We start from the raw sequence: 23,417 nt of genomic DNA, 5'->3' as shown, positions 1-23,417 counted from the left end.
GACAGCAGCGGGAGCCAATGGCTCCTGCTGCTATCAGTCTGTCTGATGAGGACCCAAAACAGCGGCTGAAGCCGCTGGGCTCATGCTCGTCGCTCGAACGGTCGGTGTTCAGGTAAAAAAAAGGGGGTGGCTCTGATGGGGTGCTGCAGCACAGAAAGTTTTTCACCATGAGACTTTACAACCCCTTTAAGGGAATTCCTTGGGGCCCTCCAGGCAACCAGAACTAGTGTCCTCATTGGAAGATTTCTGGGGAACAACCCAAAATTTGGGATTTTAATTTACTCTGACTTTCATTGATAACAGCAAACAGGACAAATAGAGAGGGTGAATCTCCCTATCAGGGACACAGACAGCAATAAAAACTGACAGCTTTTCTAATCTCTCTCCTCTCTATTCAAAACAAAGAAAATGGTTTTGCCTTTAGTTACACTTTAACTCTCATCTTTGGTTAATGAAGCTGCTCTTGGGATAAGCAAATATTGTTTAAATACAAGAGTCATGTGTATACCTACTTAAATATTGGTGTGCTTTGTGTTTGCCTTCCAGGTCTGTGCAGTAGGCTGCTTACACACTGATCCACTGCGGTTTCCCCACGGTACAAGTGCAGCGCGGTGTATCCACAGTTTTCATGCGGGTTACCTGCACTTTGTCATAGACTTCCATTAGACTAGGCGGTTTTGGTGTGTTTCCTGAAAGTGCACCAAACTTGTGTGTGCTCGCTCCCGAGCCCCGGTCTTTGCATCTATAAGACACACAGAGCCATGGCTGGGCCCCGCCCTACCCCCGCTCTCTCCTCCTTGGCTCACTGGCTGCCATTGACAGCACTGGGAGGCAGTGGCTCCTACTGCTGTCTCAGCCAATGAGGAGAGGGAGTCCCGGGACAGCCAAGACTCTCGTGAACATCGCTAGATCGAGAGGGGGCTTGTGAGTATTGAGGAGGCTGCACACAGAAGGTTTTTTTTAGCTTCCTGCATAGAATGCATGAAGGGAAACAAATCTTCAACCTTTACAACCACTTTAACCACTTCAATATCGGGTACATTTACCCCCTTCCTGCCCACGCCAATTTTTAGCTTTCAGCACTGTCACACTTTGAATGACAATTGCACGGTCATACAACACTGTACCCAAATTAGATTTTTATCATTTTGTTCACACAAATAGAGCTTTCTTTTGGTGGTATTTAATCACCCCTGGGTTTTTTATTTTTTGCTAAATAAACAAAAAAAAAGAGACAAAATTTGGAAAAAAAACCCCCACTTTTTTCTTCTTTTCTGTTATAAAGCTGCTACATTTCTTTGGTGAAAATTACCCAAACAAGTTTATATTATTTAGTCTGTGTGAAAGTTATAGAGTCCATAAACTGTGTATATATCTGAAAATCGATCAATCGATCAATACTGACGACCTATTTAATTTCTTGAGGCCCAAAAACGCCAGGACAGTACAAATACCCCACAAATTAACCCTTTTTGGAAAATAGACAGTCCAATGTATTTAGTAATAGGCATGGCAGGTGTTTTTTTTTTTTTTTTTTTTGTAGTTGTAATTTTTTTTCGCATAATCTTTTGGAAAATTAAATTAAAAAACATTTTCGCTATTTTTTTTTTTTCCCTGCACTATCACCAGTGCAGTACAGTGTCATCATATATATGTTTGTTTTTTAACACACTGTGACCAAAGCAATATAATGTTACCATAGTAACATTGTACTACTCTGGGGAAGTGATCAGGATTTTTTTTTACGCATTATGATTGCTTATAGCAGTGTATTTCATTGCTATAAGCAAGCATTTTACTGAATGAAACAGATTCATTCAGTTTGTTTAGATTAGCTGTGATTGGCCAGAGCTAATCACATGGTACAAATGGGCTGTGATTGGCCCTGTCTGCACCATGTGATCACACTGACAAATCACAGCTAGCAACACAATTGTACACAATGGATAGTATGAAAGGAATTCATCAGCTGTTTATAACTGTCATGTGACCTGCTGTGATTGGTCACAGCAGTCACATGGTACCGGCAGCGAGTCGATACACCGATCAGTCCTTGACAGCTGGTGACAGATTGTGCCACAGCGTAGCCCCGCAATCTGGGAGTATGTCATATGACATCCAGTCATCATTTTGTTATAGGCTGAACAGGAACTAGTTAAAGTGTTACTAAATCCACAACAGTAAAATCAGACTGCATATGCAGTAAGGCATGCTTGTTATACTCACTGTGGAACCTAAGGGGTTAATCCTAAGTGGCTGATGTTTGTACTATGCAAGTCAGAGTGAAGCTCCAGTAGAAGTTATAGAGGTGATGGTAAAGGTCATTTAAAAAAGCAAAAAAATAACAAACATGTTATACTTACCTGCTCTGTGCAGTGGTTTTGTACAGAGCAGCCTCGATCCTTCTCTTCTTAGGTCCCTCGCTGGCACTCCTGGCTCCTCCTCTCCTCCGAGTGCCCCCATAGCAAGCCGCTTGCTATGGGAGCACTGATGCATGCATGTTCCCAAACACAGATCTGTGTCATAAGACAAACAGAACGGGGCTTGGCCCGCTCCCTCCTCATTGGCTATGATTGACAGCAGCTAAACCAATGGCTCCTGCTGCTTTCTTTCAGCCAATGAGGAAGCAAAGACGCGGGAGAGCAGCCACTCTTGTGCACGTTGCTGGATCTAGATCAGGCTCAGGTAAGTATTGGGGGACTACGGGGGGGAGCTGCATAATGAAAGTTTACCTTCATGCATAGAATACATGAAGGTAAAAAAACCTTCATCCTTGAAGTCCTGGATTCTCATTTCAATGTGACATTATTCTTGAAAACAATCTTCTTCAATGCTTCTTTAAACAAGCCATACATTTTGAAGACGCTGGCTGCATTTTTTAATTGCAGTTGTGATGTACTTTTTGCCAGTTTTGCCTACAGTAATAGTTTCCTGTTAAGATCCACATTTCTTAGTGCAGATGGAAAATGTAGCCATGTAATTGTGTGGTGTGGTTTGGTTAATAGCTGATGGTCATAAGGATCATATTCCTTGTGACTTGCAGACCTCTCTAGCTTTAAATATAGACTTCTCTAGCTGAGGGTAGGATGTCAGATTGGAATACAGCTAGTTTTGAAATTTTTTGTATGTAAGGCAGGCTAGCATTCTTGAGGATTTGCTGTAGGCTGCTTGTGCCTTTACTGTATTTTGATCTGTTGATCCTAGCGCCCCTTTTGTCTGTGTGTTGGGTGCTCTTAGTTAAGTTTACCTAAATGCAAAATAAGCACAAGAGACATTACTAAAATTCAGTGTGATATGACCCTTCTGTCTCCTAGTTCATCTTCCTCCTCTGTTGACCCATGCACCTCCCAGGGTGCAGAAAAATCAACATTCTTTTAAAAAAAATAAGATTTTTGTTATTTAAATCTGACTTTGTTTTATTTAAATCTGATTTTTTTAAATTTTTATCATTTATTTTAATAAAAAGAATTTTGGGGTAAAGACCTATCTAAAGTTTGTTTCTCAAGTCGTCTTCCAGGACGGCACCCTGAGAGATGACTGGTCCACCTGACAGGAAACACAATCAATCAAGAGGTTAAAGGCCCCCGCCCCTCCCGATGCTCCTCAGTTTTTGATTGTGTTTCCCCACAGCGAAACCGTTTGTTATTTTTCTGTTGACCTAAAAGCCTGAGGCTGGTGGTCTCCCCCTGGGAGCCGGACCAAATGCCTGGGAAGCCTCTGGGTCCAGCCGGATGGTTCTCATCCTTCCTGGGGGGTTTCCCAATCCGTGTCTCGGGGGGGGGGGGGAGAGGCAGCAGTGCTGAAGAACCCTGGGTGCGGTGGTGTACCCAGAACTTCAGGGGCCAAATTTCCTGTTGCCCTTCCTTACCTGTGCGGTGGCCGCGCAGTTGCAGGAGTTGGTGGTTTTCCTTCTACTGGCTACAAGACCACAGGAGGTGAGTCTGGGACCCGTTCTGGGGTCTGGCCAGGGCTGCCATTCGTCCGCCTGTCCACCGACCATTCACGGGAGGTCGCGCGGCAAGAAGCTCTACCTGGAGAGCTTTTCTTCCAGGGACCTTGCTGAGTGTAGCTCAGCACCATTTTCCTGAAGATCAGGAAATTACATCACTTCCTCCTCTAAGAGGAGGGAGTGGGAAGGGCTGCAGCAGGAAGTGACCTCAGGTCCAGTATCACTTCCTGTCTTCGGCAAGATGGCGGTGGCGAGTTGCAGCCAGCATACAGAGGATATAAAAAGCCACAGGGAACAGGCGCCCATGTCTCCTCTGCGTTCCTGTATGCAGCACCTCCAGGGAGAGATTGGAAGTAGCATGGAACATGAGAAGGAGAGACCTGCAGGGTCTGCGGCCATGGAAGAGACCACAGGGGGTGAGTCTGACCGGCCTTCGGAGGTTTAGAGGGGGAGGGTACCCCAACTCTTCTCCTCCGACTCTCACAGTGTATGCCTGTGTGTTTTTTTCAGGGGACGACGCTATTGCCCGTGAGGTTGCCAGCCGTCCTGTGAAATCCTCCACCCGCTCTAAACGATGTGGGAACTGTAATGACAGGCTACCCCCAGAACATCCAAAGCCCTTCTGTTTTAAATGCATACAGAAGTTGACAGGGAAGGAGACATCTCAGATAATGAAGGAAATTCTTACTGTGCAAACTGAGATGCTGTCCACCTTAAAGTCTTTTCAGGCCACCCTTAAGCCTAGGGATTCAGAGGCTCACTCTAGTAAGGATGCCTCTTCCCAGGAAAGCTCCGCCTCCTCTAGGAGGTATCGGGCGGAGGTACTGAAGTATCCACTCCCCCACGATTCAGAGGAAGAGTGTGATTTAGAAGTTCCTAATCAGGAGTTTTCTGATGAAGGGGTGGTGGACAGCCAAGAGGAGGATGGGAGGGAGGAATCCAGGTCTAGCAGAAATATATTTTCTGCCGACGACATGGAAGATCTTCTGAAAGCTATTTATGCCTCAGAAGAGATTCAGGAGCCTGCTGCACAGGTGTCCGCTCAGGATAGGATGTATAGAGGCTTGATTAAACCTCAGGCCAGGGTCCTTCCGGTACATTCCGCCCTTAAGGAAGTCATCTTAAGGGAATGGAAAGAACCAGAAAGAAGGCTTCTGAAATATAAAACCTGGAGCGTAGATGCCCCTTCTCTGAGGAGAATGAGGAAAAGTTTTTCAAAACTCCTAGATAGACGCCTCCTTAGCACAGGTCTCTAAGCAGTCAGATCTTTCCTTTGAAGATACCGGTAACTTAAAGGATCAAATGGATCGCAGGGCTGAAACCATTTTACGCAGAGCCTGGGAAGCTAACGCTGCGGCTATGAGCCCCGCATTGGCCTCAGCTTGCATCGTGAGGAATGCCGACACGTGGGTCTGTAAATTAATGGACCACGTATCCCGAACCTCAAAATCCAAGGAGGTCCTGGATTCTCTGGAGGTCATAGGGAATGCTGTCGCATATTTAGCAGATGCTGCGTACAACCGCTAAGACAGGTGCCTTACTAAACTCAGCCAGGCGAGCCCTTTGGGTTAAAACCTGGGATGGGGATAGCTCATCCAAGACCCATCTATGTGGTCTCCCTTTTGAAGGGACGCTCCTTTTTGGTGCTGGCCTAGATCAGGCTCTAGCCAGATCTACCGAGAAGGGGAAAAAATTTCCTACTAAACCTAGGAGAGAGAGGAAGCGGTTTTTTCGTGGCCCCCAGGCAAGGAATCGCTTCTCCGAGAAAAAGGTCTCCCCTGGGGGCGTGGCCAAGAGATGGCAGAGTGAGGACGCACACCTCGGAGCTCTGTGTGGGGAAGCCCTGAGAACGATCAGCAAACCGTGTCTGTGAGAGCCGGACTTCATGCCAGGGGACCGCAAACACCCGCTGGACGTTGGGGTTCAGAGAGGCTCGGAAATTACACATTATTTCCTCAGGCAGCACGCAGCTTCATCCCCCGCCGCGCCGGCCAAGATGGCGCCGCCTCGTGTGCCTCCGACGAGCGCCGCCGCCTCATCTAAGAAGGGAACTCAGACAGGACTCAATGCTGGAGGAGATCGAGCCGCTGCAGATGACAGGTCAGCCTCTCCCATACTGTCCCCTGTGATCCCCATTACTGACATTCCACCCAGCTGCAGCTTCACAGGGGAGCCAGGCAACGCTGCAGAGGGCTCTCTCAGAGACATTGTGTCCGGTCTCCCTACAAGACAGGACCTGCAGGAAATGGCAGCAACTATAGTAAATGCACTTTCCAGGGAACTGCATGATTTGCGCCAACAAGTGGACACAGTAGAAGAGAGGGTCACTGTACTGGAATCCTCTACATCCACATCTGATGCCTGAATCACCGCCATAGAGCAAGAACAGCGTGCCTTTCGCCGCCATCTTGTTGACATACAACTTAAGTTAGATGACGGCGAGAACAGGAGCAGGCGCAACAATTTGCGCCTCCGTGGCATCCCAGAAGCCACCATGGGGTCAGACCTGCGCGCAACTGTGGCAGCTATTCTCAATCAGGTGCTCGGGAAACCGCCTGCTGCAGAGCTGGAGCTGGATAGGGTCCACCGTATCCCAGGACCCAGGACACCCACTGCTGAATCACAGGATCATGAAGCCATGGACCTCCCGCGGGATGTCCTGTGCAGGGTGCACTTTTTCACTATTAAAGAGGAGATCATGCGCCTGGCGTGGGAACGTGGCCCAATTGACTTTGATGGGGCGTCGATCAGAATCTACCCGGACATCTCCAGGCAGACAAGAGCAATGAGAGGCCTTTTGAGACCGCTGCTAGAAGTGATCCGGTCGGCGGAGGCGACGTATCGCTGGGGACACCCCTTCCATCTCATCGTGCGGAGGAGAGGAGCAGAATTCTACCTACGCTCACCGGACCAACTCCCAGATCTGTTCAGTTTCCTAGCTAAGCCGGCTGTTAGTGTCCCCAACTGGTTTGACTACCTGCTGTTCCTGGAGGCCCTGGGCCCACCTCTGCCCAGGCCGCAACGTGTCCGTAGACCGCGCTCACGTGCCACTAGCCGTGAAAATGTTAGACCTCACCCGAGGTCCTCCGAAGCTTAACTCTTCATCCCATCCCAAAGACTGGTAAGACAAGATGAACATTTACACTACATCACCACCCTGGACATCCCAAGAACATTAGATCTTCCCTTACAGAGGGTTTGGGAAACCGTTTAGATAGGCAATATCCCAGATCAGAGTTGACTACCATACATAAATACACGTTCAGAATTCTTGTCCCAGAGATGTGCCTTTGTACCCCTCTCGGGAGTGACGGGTTGTCAACTGACTCTAACTGACCTGCTTGGGGAGGTGCTGGGTTGATTCAGTCTACTGGTGACCTGGGCCTGCTCGCCTGTACGCCGCCTCTACCATACGGACTCGCCACTGGTGGACGGCTGGGGGGGGGCGGATGCAGTGGGGGGGACGGTTGACGGGCCGTTAATCCCAGCGCCTCAAGATGTTATTGCTAAATTTTAAGCTGTCCTGGACAGGTGGGCTCCACATTGTTAGATTTGAGTCCTGGAGGCCTGGTCTGTTCCCCAGCTTCCCCCTCCCCCCCCCCTAATAGTTCATTGATTCATCTGACTCGCTGCTAGTCACCCGGGTTGCCCCCGGGACCCCTTCCGCTTTTTAGCTCCCCCTGGGAGGATATGCAAGTAGTTTTGTGGTGGGATGGGGAGGGGGGGGGGTAGTACTATGACAATTTGGCTCTATGGTTTTATAACGTGTAGCAACCCCCAGGGACATGACAACTATAGTTAGCATGCTCTGTCTGTTATGCTCTGTTATGACTTTTATAATGGTATATTTCATTTTATTATCATCTTATTGTTTTACATTTGTGATGTTGGTTCTGATCCCGCCTTTCAGGGCTCGCTTCGGTATTCATCGTTGCGAAGGTCAAAGGCCCTTGGTCCTGACGCTCCGGGACATACCGTGGGGCGCCATTATGGACCCTGCCGGCAATATCCCGCGCTTGCACTGGTAAGGGGATTTGTTATGGCGTCCGTGGGCCTCCCGGAGACGCAGTCACCAACTGGTCGCGGCGGAGGGTGTACGGTAGTAAATGTGGCAGGTATTTATTAGCAAAGGTTGTGTTTTGTTATGTCAGCTCTCATATTAGAAACAATATGATTCTCAGAGGCGCTATTCCCCCACATCTCCACTTTCTATATTCACTCAGATTACTGCCTAAATTCTACTTATTCTCAAGTAGAACTTAACGCACTTTCCACCCCCACATTAGGGCGGTCCCCTGACTGGACACTTTAAGTGTACAACAGGGGCCCATAGTTAGTCTACAACAGGAATCGATTTCCTCCCTCACCCCATCCCTCCTCCCCTCCCCCATTCTCACCTTACTACTCCCCGCCCCCCTCTCTCCGGTCTACTCTTTCTCTTCTTGTCCTCCGCCTGAAGGGGGTTCTGTATTTGGGAACTTCCCATACGCATACTGCCAACCATTTCCCTGCCAGAAGACACAATGGGTCACCTTAAGGTCACCTCTCTAAACGTGCGGGGCCTCAATGTCCCGGAGAAGCGCTCGCAGCTACTGGCTGATTTGCGTAGGGGCAAAACCCACGTAGCTTTTTTGCAGGAAACGCACTTCCGGGCAGGTTCTATACCTAGGCTAACTAATAGGGCCTTTCCTATAGCATACCACAGTGTCTCTCCGATCTCCAGGTCCAAGGGGGTCAGCATCATTTTGGCCGGGTCGGTTCCATGGGTATTCGAGGCACAGCGGACAGACGAGCAGGGTCGCTTTCTTCTCCTAAAGGGAAGGGTGTTTGATGTGCGGGTCACGTTCGCAAATGTCTACTTCCCTAATGTGAATCATCCTCAGTTCATGCGCAAGCTCCTCTCTGAGCTCTTGGAGTTCTCAGAGGGGATGCTTATCTTTGGCGGAGACCTTAATTTTGCCATGGACCCGGCCATAGACGTCTCACGAGGATCCTCACACATGTCCTACTCATGTCTGAGGCGCCTCAAGACGGACCTCCAAACCCTACACCTAGTCGACCCGTGGCGGCTGCTTCACAACCAAGACAGAGACTATACCTTTTTCTCCGAGGTGCACCACACCTACTCACGGCTAGACTATCTGCTGCTGTCACATAAGGATCTTGACAAAGTGGTATCAACGTCCATAGATGTCATATCCTTCTCTGATCATGCACCGGTCCACCTGACTCTTCAATTGGGGTCGATGAATAGGTCCCCCCCATCTTGGCGAATAAATGAAGCACTGCTTCAATCAGAGGAAACCCGTTCGGAGATACTGAACGCATTACGGGAGTACTTCGCTGTCAATGAGGGGTTGGTTCCCAACCCCCTTGTGGTCTGGGAAGCCCACAAGACGGTTGTGAGAGGGGCACTGATCAAAATAGGAACCCGCCTCAAGCGAGATAGACTGAAACGTACTGAGGAACTCCTTGCATCAATTCGTAAACTAGAGAGAATACATAAAGCTAGTCTTGCCCGCGCAACCTTCCGAGACCTACAGAAGGCCCGTGAGGAACTATGTACACTGTTATTCCATAAGACCAAACAGAAACTAGCGTGGGCACACCGTACCATGTTCGAGTTTTCAAACAAACCCGGGTCACTCCTGGCCAGAGCCCTGCAGGGCCCTCGCACGAAAACATATATCCCTCACATACAGTCATCCTTAGGACGGAAGCTAAATACATCTTCAGACATAGCGGAGGAGTTCCGCTCATTCTACACAGGCCTCTATAATTTGGAAAGAACGCAACCTATGGACCCCCCTCTAGAGGGCAGGCATTCCCCCCAAACATATGTAGCTGCCTCAGGCATGCCATCATTACCAGAGGATGTGAGGGAGGAGCTGGAGGAACCCCTGACGGTAGAAGAACTGGGGGTGGCACTGGCCTCCTCGAAACCGAAAAAGGCTCCTGGCCCAGACGGGTTAACCCCAGTGTACTACAAAACCTTTTTTGACACACTGTCAAAACCTTTGGTTTCTGCCCTTATCACCCTCACGGAGGGGAACGCCTTCCCAATAGACACACTAAGGGCTTATATCTCCCTCATTCCGAAAGAGGGTAAAGACCCGTCACTTTGTGGGAGCTATCGTCCTATTGCACTCCTGAATTCAGATCTTAAACTTTTTGCCAAGATCTTAGCCAACAGGCTGCTCCCCCACATACCGAGTCTGATACACAGAGACCAGGCAGGCTTTGTACCGCTACGTGAACCAAGAGACAACACTATCCGAGTTATCAATCTGATTCATGCAGCAAAGACCACCAAAAAGGCTCTTCTCCTGCTGTCTACCGACGCGGAGAAGGCCTTTGATCGCGTCAAATGGTCCTTTATCAGGGCAACTTTAGAACACATAGGTCTTCGCTCATCCATGTTGCAGTGGATACTTTCCTTGTACACTCGCCCTACTGCGTCGGTAAGGGTGAACGAGACGAGATCGGACTTCTTTGATATCCGAAATGGTACACGACAGGGATGCCCCCTTTCCCCTCTGATCTTTATCCTGTCCCTGGAACCCCTGTTGTGCACAATTAGAGCAAACTCCGACATTGTAGGCTACCCGAAACCCTCAGGATCCCATAAGGTAGCCGCCTTTGCGGATGACCTCATCTTCTTTCTGACGGAACCACTTGCTTCTCTACCCAATCTGTTACAATCCCTCCAAGAATACGGTACTCTCTCCTCGTTTCAGATTAATTTAACCAAATCCTCCATCCTTAACATAACGGCAGAAACAGGAGTTGTCCAACGTTTACGTTCGTCCTTTCCACTGAAATGGGCAACCAAGCTTATACGATACTTAGGAGTAGACATCACATCAGATCCAGCGGAATTGTACTCGGCCAATTTTGACCCACTACTTCTACGCCTTAAAACTGACCTCCTACACTGGCACTCCCTGACGCTGACGTGGTTCGGCAGATGTAGTGCCCTTAAGATGACTCTGCTGCCAAGGGTGTTATACCTGCTTCAGGCTCTCCCCATCCGACTGCCTCCAGCGTTTTTCAAACGTATTGACTCCATGTTCCGGGCATTTGTCTGGTCCCACCGCAAACCGCGAGTCCGACTGCAACTTCTCCATCTGGCGAAAAGTAGGGGGGGGGGTGGGCTTGCCGGATATTAAGGCTTACTACAGAGCGGTCCACCTAACTAGGTTGGTGGACTGGCATTGTCATGCTGAGGCGAAACATTGGGTTGCAATGGAGGAGGAAGACTCCGGGGGTTCGGCCAAGAGTTGGCCCTGGATCACAACACCATTGCCCAAGGGAATCACAGAACACCCTACTCTGGGCAGCACCTTAACGGTGGTCAGAGATGCTTTTCGGCACTCATCTGTGTCCCCGCAGCCGTCCCCCATGGTCCCGATTCTGGGTAATCCGGAGTTCCCACCTGGATTGCAGAGCCCACAATTTAAGCGACTCGCAATAGACAACAGGTAGTATTTACACGACTTCATAGAGCCCAATGGCCAACTTTCCCTAAACGTCGGGACGGTGACGACAGACCCTCCCCTAGATTTCTGGAGCAGCTTGCAGCTGCGGAATTTTCTACGCAGCTATCTACGGAAACCAGGGGTTACCCGCAAACTAACTGAATTGGAGCTCATCTGCCACCGGGGGGAGCCGATACGACACTGCCTGTCACTGATATACTCATCCCTAACCCAACCAGAGGAGGGATACGTACCCTCGTTTCTCACTAAATGGGAGGGGGAACTTGGAATCCAATTCACTGATGTACAGAGACAAAAAATTCTTTACTTTGCCCAGAAATCCTTAATTGCGACCAGGGTTCAAGAAACTGGTTACAAAATCATGACACGCTGGTACAGGGTCCCTGCCATCCTTCATCGTTTCTTCCCTCAACTGCCCAGCCTCTGTTGGCGTTGTGGTACTGAGGAGGGGACGATGTTACACATTTTCTGGTCATGCCCCAACCTTGCCCCTTTCTGGCTAGGGGTGGCCCGCACAATCGGTCACCTCACGGGTGTTTCCCTGGAGGGGAACCCTGCAGCCTGTCTGCTCCATCTGTCAGATCGACCCATTAAAAAATACAAGACCTCTCTCACCATTCAACTTTTGAATGCCGCAAAGGCATGCATTCCCCTGTGTTGGAAATCGGAGAGACCACCGGCGAAATCCTTGTGGTTCACCAAAGTCAATGAACTAAGGGATATGGAGGATCTCACGGCTACCCTACACAATACGGAGGAGGCCTTTCGGGAAACCTGGAGACCCTGGCAGCACTTTATATACACGGAAGCATATCTTCAGGAAATGGAGCAATCCAGCAACCAAGCTAACTGAATGAACATGCTCCACACTTCAGGCGGAGGTCAATCCTCCTTATATTTCGTATTCTCATATTTTCTGTACTCTTGCTCTCTTATATCTTAACCCCCCATCTTCTACTCCCCTCTCTGTTCCCCTTCCTTTCCTCACCCTCCCTCCCCCCCCTTATCCTGACATATCCCTTACCTATCCCTGGGGATATTGGTCTCTGTCTAACGCATTCTCATGCATGGGTCTCCCTACGGCCAGATACAAAGCAAATCTTAAAATCAACTACCTTCTCATTTGGTCCCATGTCTGGGTTTCATAGCTTTTTAGATCCCCACCTTTACTATCCTTACCGGAAAAAAAAAAAACTTCATCTATCACTGAGTGATGCAATCTACCACCTCAGGGAATCAGTACCGAACCAAGCCACTAAGACCCCGGAGCACTCTCAAGGTCCTATTTTTGGGCAGTAGTGTTATGTGGGGGTATAATCCCCACAAACTGTGAATATGGTACTAATTTAAGTAATCAGATATTCTGACCTTGCTGTTTTTGATATCTCGGGTTATAAACTTACTTCTGTATTCCATTTGCTTGATTCTAACACTGTTGTATTAATGAATATGTAACTGGTTGTACCTACTCAGTGTGAAAATAAAGGAATTTAAAAAAAAAAAAGAAAAAGGTCTCCCCTAATAGACGTTGGGGCGCAGGAAAAGACAAACAAAAAACTGGCGTTCTCTTTTCCAGCTAGAAGACAGTTGACAAGACCCCCAAATGACTTTCCGGTAGGGGGCAGACTTTCCCACTTTGCCTCTCAGTGGGAAAGGATCACCCAAAGCCCCTATGTACTTCGGATCATAAGAGAGGGTTACAGATTGGAATTTCTCTCCCCTCCACCCCCCAAGTTTCTCTTGACCTACCTTCCCAGGGATCCCTGCAAGGTGGTAGGAATCCTTCAGAATATAAGAGAGCTGGCCAGTCAGGAGGTTATAATACCTGTTCCAGTGGACCAGCAGGGTTAGGGGTTTTATTCCCACATTTTCGTGATACCAAAACCCTCAGGAAGGTATCGTCTTATTATAAATCTAAGGAACCTCAACGTTTTTCTTCGTTACAAGAAGTTCCGCATGGAGAGTGTCTATTCCCTCAGGAGACATCTCCTCAAAGAAGTGTTTATGGTGACCTTGGATTTAAAAGACTCCTACCTTCATGTTCCCATTTTTCAGGGCCATCAAAGCTTACTGAGATTTGCGATCGCCTCTCCAGAGGGAGTGCAACACTGGCACAGCCCTCCCCTTTGGACTGGCATCCAGTCCGAGAGTCTTCACAAAGGTCATGGCCGAGGTGGTGGCTTTTTTGCACCTCCAGGAAGTGGCATTGATTCCCTACCTGGACGACATTTTGATTTACAGTCTAAATCGGGATCAACTACTTCTGGATCTATCCAGAGTAATGCAGACCTTAGAAGACCTGGGATGGATTGTCAGCAGGGAAAAGTCCTCACTGACTCCTGCTCAGACAAAGTTGTATCTAGGTTTCCTGGTGGACTCCTCAGAACAAAAGTTAATTCTACCTCAGGGCAAGGTAGAGGGCCTCATATCAGCGGTCAGGTCGCTGTTACAGGCAAGCACCATCTCCTACAGAGGTATCATGAGAGTTCTGGGTCTAATGATGTCAGCTATCCCAGCAGTTCCTTGGGCACAGCTACACTCCAGGCCCCTCCAGCACTTCCTTCTATCCTCTTGGGACAGAAGAAGAGATTCTCTGGACATAGAGATAGCCATTCCGGTAGAGGTAAAGAACTCCCTTCACTGGTGGCTCCTTCCTCAGAGGCTTCAAGGGGGCCTCCTTTGGAGCCAACTTCAGCCTCTCAGGTTAACTACAGACGCAAGTTCCTGGGGGTGGGGAGCCCACCTAGAGGAACTAATAGCTCAGGGGTCCTGGAATTCAGAACAGAGAAGGGCCTCCAACTTTCGAGAGCTGTTGGCCATAGGAGAAGCACTAAAGGCTTTCGAGGGAAGGATCAGGGGCCAGGAGCTGCAGGTCTTGTCAGACAATGCCACGGCAGTGGCGTTCCTGAATCATCAGGGGGGTACCAGATCTACAGCACTCCTATCCCTATCTGCAGAGATCCTGTCCTGGGTGGAAAGTCGGGTTCCTTCCATCTCCGCAGTCCACATAAAGGGGACATTAAATGTAAAGGCAGACTACCTCAGTCGGCAGCCGATTCTGCAGGGGGAATGGGAACTGAATCCAGAGGTCTTTTCCCTGGTAAGTCGGCAATTCGGCGTTCCAGAGTTAGATCTCTTTGCCCGCAGGAAGAGCAGAAGGGTAAAGAGATTCTTTTCCCTTGCTCGAGAGAGAGGCTCAGAGGGGATAGACACGTTGGCACAGGTCTGGGACTTCCGACTCTTTTATGCCTTTCCCCCTCTGGGACTAATTCCGAGGGTCCTTCAAAAACTGTTCCTCTCGAAAAGCAAGTTGATTCTAATAGCCCCTTGGTGGCCCAAGAGAGCCTGGTTTCCAACCCTGCAGGGTTGGTCCATAGCCCCACCGCTTCACCTCCCGGTCCGGGGCGATCTTCTCCTTCAGGGTCCTGTCCGCCACCCAGACCCCAGCTTCTTCAAGCTGACGGCCTGGCTCTTGAAAGGCAGAACCTGCGGGAGAAGGGGCTGTCGGACAGAGTAGTGGATACACTGCTCCTTAGTAGGAAGCCAGTCACAAGGCGTATTTACGCCAAGACCTGGGCGATTTTCTCTCGCTGGTGCCAGGAGAGAGGGACTTCTCAAAGAGAGATCCCTGCTATCTTAGAATTTCTCCAGGATGGAGCAGATCTAGGTTTGGCAACCAAGACCCTTAAGGCGCAGGTTTCAGCCTTGTCCTGTTTCCTTGAGAAACGTTTGGCATTACACCCCCTGATCAAGAGATTTCTCTTGGTCAGGGAGAGGTTGTCCCCTGTTCAAATGTCCAGGTGTCCTCCTTGGGACCTTACACTAGTACTGGAGGGGTTAACAAAGGCCCCATTTGAACCGATAGATCAGATCCCCCTTAGGATCCTGACCTTTAAATTAGCCTTTTTACTAGCAATCACCTCAGCTAGGAAAGTAGGTGACATTCAGGCTTTTTCTATTAAAGAACCATTTTTTTCTTTATTCGAGGACAGGGTTATACTTAGGCAGGACCCCCTGTACCTCCCTAAGGTAGCATCAAAGTTCCATAGGACTCAAGAAGTGGTGCTGCCTTCCTTTTTGTAGTAACCCCAAAAGTGAAGGGGAAGTTTCTTTTCATTGTCTGGACATCAGACGCTGTTTATTATCCTACCTAGAAAGGGTTAAGGAATTCAGAAGGTCCAGCCATCTTTTAGTTAATTTTTCTGGCCAAAAGAAGGGCCAACAGGCATCCAAGGCTTCTATAGCGAGATGGATTAACATACCATTTCGTTAGCCTATGAGCAGTCAGGTAAAGCAGCTCCTAGAAATCTTAGAGCGCATTCCACGCGATCTCTGGCAACCTCCTGGGCGGAAAGGGCCGGAGCTTCGGTGGAGCAGATATGTAGAGCCGCTACATGGTCAAGCCAGAACTCGTTCCTGAGGCATTATAGAGTGGAGTTACTATCTCCTCAGGACCTGGCATTTGGCAGGAAGGTCCTGCAAGCGGTGGTCCCGCCCTAAAGGTAGGCCTGAGCTACTTGCTCTTTTCTCAGGGTGCCGTCCTGGAAGACGACTTGAGAAAAGAACCAGTTACACTTACCGGTAACGGTGTTTCTGGGAAGTCTTCCAGGACGGCAGGCCTACTTCCCACCCGTTCTATTTAGGAAAACATGTAATATTTAGAGTGTGGTGGTGGTTATGTTTTTCACTCTCGTGCACTGGTGTGGGTCAATACTTTGTCACAACTGAGGAGCATCGGGAGGGGCGGGGGCCTTTAACCTCTTGATTGATTGTGTTTCCTGTCAGGTGGACCAGTCATCTCTCAGGGTGCCGTCCTGGAAGACTTCCCAGAAACACCGTTACCGGTAAGTGTAACTGGTTCTTTTTTCTATTTAAGATACATTAATAATTTAGTTTATTCCGCATGAAATGGAGCTTTGTTATGTAGCATGAGGCTGTATATTCTGCATTATTTTTATTTTTGGTAAACTCATTCAATTAATCCAAGCTCTGCAAACTGAGATAACATGCATTGCATTGATGCATTCACACAATTTCACAGTAACCATGGGATAAAACAAAGTTCAGGAATATTCCTTTATGCCATTGTTTTGCAAATGTATGTACACTACAAACTGTACGATTGAATTGGTTCTGGTATCGCTGTTTTACTAACCTGACAGCTTATTATTCTAAATAGGAAACCTTCATTTTGTTTGCAAATATTAAAGACTCTAACTACCAGCAAGAATGAGTCCTTACATTTTAAGAGCACCTGTCATTTCAGATCCATCATGGCAGTGCCTGTTAGCGGGCATCTACTCCCTCACCTTGTTGTGTCACTGCCACATCACCGGCCATCCCATTAAAGTGAATGGCACTATCGGTGAGTCAACAGCGTGTCAGAGGAGGAGCTGCTGCGGGACAGAGATGACCATTGTGCTTTAAAAATTATGATCTAACCACTTAAGGACCGGTAGAATTTCCCCCCTTAATGATCAGGCCATTTTTTTTGCGATTCGGCACTGTGTTGCTTTAACTGACAATTGCGCGGTTGTGCCACGCTGTACCCAAACAAAATTGATGTCCTTTTTTCCCCACAAATAGAGCTTTCTTTTATTTGATCGCCTCTGTGTTTTTTATTTTTTGCGCCTTAAACAAACAAACAATTTTGAAAAAAAAAAAAAAAATTTTTTTTACTTTTTGCTATAATACATATCCAAAAAATATATATAAAAAAATGTATTCATCAGTTTAGGCCGATATATATTCTTATACATATTTTTGGTAAAAAATATCGCATTAGCCTCGGTTGACACCAGAGGCGGCACGACTTGCAGGTCGCCTCAGCGAGGCGACCTGCACACGACTGCCGGGGCGACTTGCAAAACGACTTCTGTATAGAAGTCTATGCAAGTCGCCCCCAAAGTCGTACCGGAACCATTTTCTAAGTCGGAGCGACTTGCGTCGCTCCGATTAGAACGGTTCCATTGTACTGAACGGGATGCTACTTGTCAGGCGACCTAGGTCGCCTGACAAGTCGTCCCAGTGTGAACCGAGGCTTAGGTGTATGTTGATTGGTTTGCACAAATGTTATCGCATCTACAAACTATGGGATAGATTTAGGGACTTTTAGGTATTTTTTATTATTTTTAATAGTAATGGCGGTGATCTGCAATTATTATTTTTTTTTTTTTTTGTGGGACTGCGACATTACGGAGAAATAGTACACAGCGATTACCTGCAGTTATGTGCAGACAGCTGCGCTAAATCGCTCCTGGACGCAGTCAATTCTATTTTTTTCTATCCGCACCAAACCGCATGTAACTAATTCGCAGCTAAAAGCACAATTCTATCCGCCCGTGTGAAAGGGGCCTTAGGCTTTAAGGAACTATAGTGTGCACTAGGCTTAAGGCTGGCCATAGATGAGACTTTTTTTTTTTTTTACCTTCAACCTGCGGGTTGAACAAAAGAAAATGACTTGATTAATAGCGCAGAGGGGAGATTTCCCCCATCCATACAAAATGTGTGGATAGGGCGCTATTGTATTCTGACAGGGGGCAGACTTCCTCACCTTCAGAATACACTGATCAGCATTGCAGGCTATAGCCGGCGGTGCTGATCAAGAGAAAATTTTCCAACAAGTTGGTTGTACACAAGTCGATCAACTACAATCAGCCTGCTAATATATGGGTAGAAACTTGGCCAGTCCCTACTGAACCAGCCAAATATCATTTTATGTATGGTTTACCACCTCATCCTAAAGCCTGGTACACACTATCGCGGTCAACCCAGCGGGTTAGTACAGCGTTCTCCCCGCTGAGCTATTGTGTTCTGACAGGAGGACTGCCCCCCTGCCAGAACACACTGGTCAGGGCTCGCAGCCATTGGCTGCCAGCACTGATCGGATACTAGTTTTCGCAGCATGCCTGTTTGACAGAAGCTGGACATTCGGCTGGCTTCGGTCAGACAGGCTGGTGTACATACAGGCCAAATGTCGGCATGTTTCTGTTGAACCTGCCAGTAATTGGCATTTGTGTACCAGTCTTTAGCCATCCCGCATCCCGTGTAAATGAATCAAAGTCATAGTTTCCTCCCTGAACCAAGCTAATTTCTTGGTCCCCGGTCCTCTCACCTGTGAGTTCTCCTGCCTCCACCCTCCTGGAAGTGTCCTCCAATAGAAGATGTCCATATCATGCAGGCAGTGATGTGGACACTCAAAGAAGGACCCCAGGAAGTAAACAGAAGGAGAGAAGGATGATCACATGACTGTGAATTTAAGTAAGTAAAGTAGGCATGAGATAGTTGTTTTGTGTTTTTTTTGTTCATACCAGCAGTTAGTTAGAAGGGGGTGGGAAGAAGGTTGCTAATATCTTGGAGTTGGGCTTGAGGTAGAATTCACACAAGAATGGACAGCTGCCAAAATGCATTACCTCTCCCGCAGATGTCTATTCCTGATTGCGGTAGGGGGCAGTGTGGTCACATACAGCTATTTTTTTTGTTTGTTTTATTCCAAACTTTATTTGAAACATACAAAAGTACACTGCATATATGTCGCTGTACAGCAGAGCGATGCGCTGTGATGCCATACAGTGCTGTGCGATTCTGTACAGCGCATTTTGTTTTAAAATGCAGCCTGCCTGCATTTTATCGCAGCACACTGTAATGCAGCTCCAGGCGGCAGTGTAGTGTGTTTGGGACACACAGAAAACATTTGTTTTCTGTGTGTCCTTGCAGTGACAGGTGTTGCACTGCAGGGACACTGCACTGTGTGTGAATTCACCCTTAATGTGGTTGTAAAGGCTGAAGTTTAAAAAAATAAAACTTCTGTATACAGTTCCCCCCTAAAGCCCCCTCTTATGCATACCTGAGCCCCATCGTGATCCAGCGTTGTGTATGAGAGCAGTGGCTCTCTGCTCTGTTCCTCCCCATAGGGCAGATCCATAACAGGGGGAGCCATTGGCCAATCAAACTCTGTGATGAGGGAGCAGGGGTCTATGGACGCAGGCAGCGGGGCTCTTCATCCTATGGGGCACTGGATGAAGAAGAGGAGCCAAGAGTGCTGGCAGGGGACCCGAGAAGAGGAGGATCAGGGCTGCTCTGTGCAAAACCATTACATGTATTTGTGTGGAACACAATTGGTGATGGCAGCAAGCTGAGTTGATATATAAATATTAGGTGGCAGCACACTAGTTTCGTTTTTCTTTTTTCTTTCTTCTTCACCATAGTATTGCCTTGAATCTTTGACAGGCCAATAAAAAAATGTTCTTATTGTAACCCTAATTGGTCATTGTTTATCTGTCAGTCAGCATGTACAAAGTATACAGTGCCTTGCAAAAGCATTCAACCCCCCCCCTCCCCCTTGGGATTTTTCATGTTTTGTTGCCTCGCAACCTGGAATTAACATGGATTGTTGAGGATTTGCATCATTTAATTTACAGAACATTCCCACAACTTTGAAGATGTTTTTTTTTTTTTTTTTTTATTGTGAAGCAAACAACAAATAGGACAAAGTAACAGATAAAGTCAATGTGCAGAATTATTCACCCCCCTAAAGTCAATACTTTGTAGAGCCACCTTTTGCGGCTATCACAGCTCCAAGTCGCTTTGGATAAGTCTCTATGAGCTTGCCACATCTTACCACTGGGATTTTTGCCCATTCCTCCTTGCAAAACTGCTCCAGCTCCTTCAAGTTGGATGGTTTGCACTTGTGAACAGCAATCTTTAAGTCTGACCACAGATTTTCTTTTGGATTGAGGTCTGGGCTTTGACTAGGTGAACCTCTGTCCTAACCTCAAATCACACACAGAGTGGTACAGGTTTTGCTCAAGAATATCCCTGTATTTAGCATCATCCATCTTTCCCTCAACTCTGACCAGTTTCCCAGTCCCGACTGCTGAAAAACATCCCCACAGCATGATGCTGCCACCACCATGTTTCACTGTGGAGATGGTGTTCTTTGGGTGATGAGATGTGTTGGGTTTGCGCCAGACATAGCGTTTTCTTTGATGGCCAAAAAGTTCAATTTTAGTCTCATCAGACCAGAGCACCTTCTTCCATACATTTTGGGAGTCTCCCACATGCCTTTTCGCAAACTCAAAACATGCCATTTTGTTTTTTGCTGAAAGTAATGGCTTTCTTCTGGCCACTCTGCCATAAAGCGCAACTCTATGGAGCGTACGGCTTATTGTCGTCCTATGTACAGATACTCCAGTCTCTGCTGTGGAACTCTGCAGCTCCTCCAGTGTTACCTTAGGTGCTGCCTCTCTGATTAATGCCCTCCTTGCCCGGTCCGTGAGTTTTGGTGTGCGGCCGTCTCTTGGCGGGTTTGCTGTTGTGCCATATTCTTTCCATTTGGTTATGATAGATTTGATGGTGCTCCTAGAGATCATCAAAGATTTGGATATTTTTTTATAACCTAACCCTGACTTTTACTTCTCAACAACATTGTCCCAACAACATTACTTGTTTGGAGAGTTCCTCGGTCTTCATGGCAGGGTTTGTTTAGTGGTGCCTCTTGCTTAGGTGTTGCAGCCTCTGGGGCCTTTCAAAAAGATGTGTATATGTAATGACAGATCAGGTGACACTTAGATTGCACACAGGTGGACATCATTTCACTAATTATGTGACATCTGAAGGTAATTGGTTGCACCAGAGCTTTTTATGGGCTTCATAACAAAGGGGGTGAATACATAGGCACATGCCAATTACTATCAATTTTTTATTTCTGAAAAATAGTTTTATGTATATATTTTTCTAATTTTACTTCATCAACGTAGACTATTGTGTTCTGATCCATCACATATAATTCAGATTAAAAAAACATTGAACTAAAGGCTGTAATGTAACAAAATAGGCAAAAAGCCAAGGGGGTGAATACTTTTGCGCAAGGCACTGTAGGTCTGTTAGATTAATAATGAATGATATGAAAGTTGAGCAATTGACACTTCACAGTAAGCTGAGTCAGACAGGATTGTCTTGCCTTCATGTGCTTGTTTTCATCACGAACCAAATATTAGCTGACCAGCTTAGCAGGATCTTCCTGTTCCTGTTATTTGTTGCCTGCCTTATCATTTCCCTGCAGGGTCACAGCAAAATCCTATACATAGTGACAGGTTTACATGTAAGTATTCTGGAAAATGCATCCAAGCCTCCTGTACATTAGACAATGGCTTGCATTCAGTATAAATTGCTCTTTACTTAGAAATATGGGGTGTATATAGATAACAAACTTTTTTCCTATGAAAATCCTAGAGCAGTGAGTTCAAATCTGGATGATTTTCACTGTAATTTTAACTTGCTTCATTGAAAGTAAAGATGCCCTTTAGTTTTCATATTTTGCTATGTGTTTAACAGGAGGGGCTATTATTAAAGTAGATGTAAACCATAACTTTTATTTTCCTTTCCTAAAGCACTGTCTAAAAAAAAATGTGTGTGTGTGTGTGTGTGTGTGACTGTGTATATATATATATAGATAGATAGATATAGATAGCTATAGCTATAGATATAGATATATATCTATATATATCATTGGGGCAGACTCAACAGGCTAGTTGGTCTTTCTGCCATCACTCTTCTATGAAATCCAATGCAGAATTGGAAATGTCAATTGTAATGATAACACTTCTAATTCCTAATTCTATTTAGCTCCTCATTTCTCTATCCCTGTCAAACTTCTATAATTTAACATGTCCTCTTTTAGAGTCCATTAACACCATCTCGTTGCGGTAACTACTGTGTGCACATGCATCATTTTTTGGTAGCATATCGTGCAGCAAAGTCCGTTAGCAGGTGCATTGGGATGACTTTTCAGAATGAATGTCACCACATCAAACCAATGCATTTCGCATGTATTGCCCTGTGTTACTGAAATTATATGATATAAACTGGTCCTTAACCACTTCAGCCCCGGAAGGATTTACCCCCTTAATGACCAGGTCATTTTTTGGGATACGGCACTACGTCACTTTAACTGACAACTGCGCGGTCACGCAACCTTGTGCACAAACAAAATTTATGTCCTTTTTTTCCCCACAAATAGCTTTCTTTTGGTGGTATTTGATCACCTCAGCGGTTTTTATTTTTTGCGCTATAAACAAAAAAAGACTGACAATTTTGAAAAAAAAAAACAGTATTTTTTAATTTTTGCTATAATAAATATCCAAAAAGAAAAGAAAAAGAAAACAAATTTCTTTATCAGATTAGGCCAATATGTATTCTTCTACATATTTTTGTTACCAAAAATCGCAACAAGCGTATATTGATTGCTTTGTGCAAAAGTTATAGCGTCTACAAAATAGGGGATATATTTATGGCATTTTTATTATAATTTTTTTTTTTTTTTTTTTTTTTTACTAGTAATGGCGGTGATCAGCGTTTTTTTTTTTTTTTACCGGGACTGCAACATTGCAGCGGACAGATCGGACACTTCTGACATTTTATTGGGACCAGTGACATTTATACAGCGATCAGTGCTAAAAATAGCCACTGATTACTGTATAAATTACGCTGGAAGGAAAGGGGTTAACACTAGGGGGAGATCAAGTGGTTAAGTGTTCCCTAGGGTGTTTCTAAACGGGGGGGGGGGGTGGACTGACAGGTAGTACAGAGAGATTGCTGTTCCTAATCACTAGGAACAGCAGATCTCTCTCCCCTCCCCTGTCAGAACGGGGATCTGTTTGTTTACATTGACAGATCCCCATTCTGGCTCTCTGTGGAGCGATCGCAGCTGGCCGACGGATATCGCGGCCCCCAGCCAGGCGCATTAGCTCTGGCAGCGGGCTGCTCCTATTGCTCTTAAAGCGGCCAACATACACCTATGGCGATTCGTGCAGCCGTGCCAACCTGCCGCAGTATAATGACGATGGCTGGTCGGCAAGCGGTTAAAGTGTATGTTACCCCATATATACAGTACCTATCTGTGTTTTCATTCTACTTTTGTTTAAATTTAGCCTTTTTGTTTGGAGTTCAATATTCATTCTAAAATACCC

At 46.8% G+C, this 23,417-nt stretch overlaps 1 protein-coding gene across 3 annotated transcripts in view; it reads left to right on the top strand.

Annotated features, from left to right (window-relative positions):
* Positions 1 to 23,417, top strand: part of VMP1 (vacuole membrane protein 1) — a 240,108-nt gene that overhangs the window by 9,754 nt on the left and 206,937 nt on the right. Inside the window, exon 1 of one of the 3 annotated variants that reach the window (XM_073615267.1) lies at positions 21,452 to 21,550. The exons of the other annotated variants lie outside the window; for them this stretch is intronic. The gene's annotated coding sequence lies outside the window, so the exon portion shown is untranslated. Of the gene's footprint in view, positions 1 to 21,451; positions 21,551 to 23,417 lie in introns of those variants that run through there. 3 annotated transcript variants of the gene reach the window in all.

The sequence above is a fragment of the Aquarana catesbeiana genome, linkage group LG02, assembly GCF_042186555.1.
Source record: "Aquarana catesbeiana isolate 2022-GZ linkage group LG02, ASM4218655v1, whole genome shotgun sequence".
Taxonomy (NCBI): Eukaryota; Metazoa; Chordata; class Amphibia; order Anura; family Ranidae; genus Aquarana; species Aquarana catesbeiana.
Note: the sequence above shows the minus strand (reverse complement) of the source record. Positions and strands in the feature narration are given on the sequence as shown.